Source organism: Sinocyclocheilus anshuiensis, unplaced genomic scaffold (assembly GCF_001515605.1).
Source record: "Sinocyclocheilus anshuiensis isolate Anshui unplaced genomic scaffold, SAMN03320099.WGS_v1.1 scaffold85, whole genome shotgun sequence".
Taxonomy (NCBI): Eukaryota; Metazoa; Chordata; class Actinopteri; order Cypriniformes; family Cyprinidae; genus Sinocyclocheilus; species Sinocyclocheilus anshuiensis.
The window spans coordinates 1,812,986-1,816,411 of NW_015536800.1; the positions used below are offsets into that span (position 1 = coordinate 1,812,986).

At 41.4% G+C, this 3,426-nt stretch overlaps 1 protein-coding gene across 3 annotated transcripts in view; it reads left to right on the top strand.

Moving 5' to 3' along the window:
• LOC107656000 (receptor-type tyrosine-protein phosphatase delta-like) overlaps positions 1 to 3,426 on the top strand; it is an 84,527-nt gene that overhangs the window by 28,775 nt on the left and 52,326 nt on the right. Inside the window, exon 1 of one of the 3 annotated variants that reach the window (XM_016443643.1) lies at positions 2,893 to 3,158. The exons of the other annotated variants lie outside the window; for them this stretch is intronic. The gene's annotated coding sequence lies outside the window, so the exon portion shown is untranslated. Of the gene's footprint in view, positions 1 to 2,892; positions 3,159 to 3,426 lie in introns of those variants that run through there. 3 annotated transcript variants of the gene reach the window in all.

The following is a 3,426-nucleotide window of genomic DNA, read 5'->3' on the forward strand; positions in this document are numbered from 1 at the left end:
GTGTTCAGCTCATGAAAAATGAGGGCATAAACAAAAGTGTTGCGTTTATAATTTTGTTCAGTGTATTTAGGCAAGGCGCATCTCAAACAAGCCTATTCTCAGAATGCCTGTCTGTGTGATGTCACACAGACCCAGGCCCCTCCCACGATTGTTGATTGACACTGCCGAGACCCGCCCTGAGTGAGCTGTCATCAATCCGCCATTGTTTCGACGCCGGAGCAGGAATAGACAAGAATGTCACCTAAGCGATTGTTGGATGTAATAATAGATCTGATAACGTTTAGGGTTCAGACACACTTTCTCTGTATAAATCTAGATTCAAGTCATCTTTTAGCCAAGCATTTGTTCTGTTGTTGGATGTAATAATGAACATGGCAGTCTTCATTTACTCCCGAGACATGCTCTGGGAATGCACCCCCCAATCTAACTAAATGCATCTATGTTTGCACGAATCATTCGTGATCCAGCTTCACCTACAAAGAAGTGAGTATACGGTTCTTTTATGAATCTTTGCAAATCACCTTTCCTAATAATGTGCTAGTTAGCCAGTTCCGCAGCTAAAGTAAACAGTCTCATGAGAACGGCTCGTCACCCCACCAAGTATAGGTCTCTGCAGGAAAGTAATGGGAGTTACCAGATTGGGGCGTTTTTAGACCATGTTTCCTGATTGGCTGTAAATATCGGTAGGTTTAGGGGTGGGGTTAGGTAAGGGGGATCATTTTGATTGCATGATTGAGAAACACCCTGCAGTTTGAAAACACCCACAAATTCAGAAACGCCCACTTTTGCTCTGCAGAGACCGCAATCTCCACCCCACAGAAGAGAGGGGCGGGGGCAGCAGAGCTCATTAGCATTTAAAGGAACGCACTACAACGGGTTGCTGAAAACAGCTGATTTTGACAAGGATTGGGGCATTTTTAGACCATGTTTCCTGATTGGCTAACATCATAGTGACGGTAGGTTTAGGGGTGGGGTTAGGTAAGGGGAATCATTTTGATTGCATGATTGAGAAACACCCTGCAATTTGAAAACACCCACAAATTCAGAAACGCCAACTTTTGCTCTGCAGAGACCTCAATCTCCACCCCACAGAAGAGAGGGGCGGGGTCAGCAGAGCTCATTAGCATTTAAAGGAACATGCACTAAAACGGGTTGCTGAAAACAGCTGATTTTGACAAGGTAAAAAGGGTGTTGTTTTACACTACCATTGAGAAATTTTAACCAAAGTGTGTTATAGACTTTTCATTAAGACCCTAAAGAATCATATCAACTTGTGGAAAATGGGCATCATATGACCCCTTTAAATGAAAATGTTTTGAATTATGTCCTCCAATTTAAAATTCCAGTATCATCCAGGAGGATCCATTGTGACATGTTGGATCCTTGGAACACGCCCTGGTTTGTTTATTAATTTCTTTCTTTATAGCCATAAAATTGACTTTTAAAAATAAACTTAGCCTAAGAGATATTCACTGGAGTAAAAAGTGTGTCGGTTTACCCCAATCTCCCTATCAAAATCATTAGCCGACATTTAATCATGATTATATATCACATATTAGCGAATATTATCATATAATCATGTACAGTGAGTGTGATTTTAAACAGTCAAATGTATGGTCTCTCAGAACTACAAGAAAAATGTACAAAAACTATTGTTATGTAGATGTTAAAGTGCCCCTAGTGTTGTCACGGTACCAAAATTTCAGTATTCGAAATTCGAAATCAGAACCAGTGAAAATCCACGGTTCTCTGTACCAATTTCGGTACCAAAGCAAAACACAAAAACATGCTAATTAAAAAATTTGACTATACTTTCATTTAATCCATTTTTTTACCCTAATAAAAGTTATTAAATAGTATTAAATAGTTAATAAAAAACTTAATTCTAATGCTCATTATATTAGCATTAGCCGCGCTTATGCTAACGATTAACTACTCTAATAACAGTGTTCATTTCAATCCACATTCAAATTAAAATACTGAATAATATTCATAACAGAAGCGGTGTTTCCCACAGACTTGCACTCTATTTGTGGCGGCATATATATGCAAATTCATTCTCTGCCAGCAGGAGGCGCTTGTAGTGCAGGAGAGATAGAGGTTTCCCCAGTAACGGCTGTAATCAAATAAGCGCTGCCGTGTATAAAGTTATTGTCTCTCCAAAGAAAGAGTCGACTCTGAATAATTGAAATGAGTCATTTTTAAAACGAATCCCAAGCGTTTCATGTTGACGTCAACATGAAACATTAGCATATTGCCCGCCCACTTGTTGGTCTTTTCTGTTGGTATGAATGAAACTGCAAATTCATTATTTGCCACTAGGTGCCGCTTTTGGAGCCGTAAAAATAGCGGTTTCCCCGGTAACGCTGTACACAAAGCAGCACTGCACTCACAAACGCTGCTTTATCAGGCATTACAGGCAGGATGAAATGAAAATGAGACCAGTCGGACCAGATTAGCGTCAAGCAAAGGAGGGGTTTGGAAAAATGAATCGTTGAGCGAATTGTTTGGGAGTCGTTGAGCAAATAAGGTAAAAATAAATGCATATTATAAGACAATGAAAGTGTTTTTGCCCTTGCGTGCATGTCAACCTGTTGTTGGGGACTCCCAAAACCAAAATATGAACCTTTCATTACCCATAATAGGGGCACTTTAAAGATATAGAGACCTTGTGTCACTATACACAAACTGTCAAATTTGCCTGGCCCAGTTTCTAGACGTTTACCTTAAGTCTCTCCGATGTGCAAATGCAGTTTCTCCAAATTATTTATTTTCCCTGAACCGGAGATTCATTCCGGGGCACCTGACGTCACTCCGCCGCCGCTCTGACCTGCCTCGAGCCCGTCCCCTTATATTCCGCTGCGCGTGAGTGTGTGCGCGAGCGAGCGCTTCTGTATGCTCGCGCTCTCGGCTGCACACACAGCATCAGCATCAGCATCATCTAAAAGAGAGACCTGCGAGCCCTTTACTAGCGCTGGAAACACGCAGCGCTTCTGCTGCTGTTGTGCTTTTTATAGTTCAGCCCAGCCCCGGTGAACCTCACAAGGGAGAGGACGGGCTTCTGGATTATATCTCTGGTGCTTATAGATGAATGCACAGGTGGTACCGAGCCGGTGAGACCCGAATGAAAACCCGAACCCGACAGCGATGTTGATCAGGTAGGCGAGGAGTGAAAGCCTCATCCGCTCCCCGGTTATTATGGAGGAAATGACAAAATAATTTTATTGTAATGTTCAGTCATCCACTCGAGCTACAATTGCATGTGAATCGATAGGAAATCCTTTTTTTGTAAATCAGGCAGGCTAATACAGAAGACTACATTGCATGCATGCACATTCTACTTTTTGGCTGCTGTTTTGCTAGCATATTAACATAATGTGTTTTTAATAAGCAGTATTGCATCATGTTACATGTTTGTAATATTTC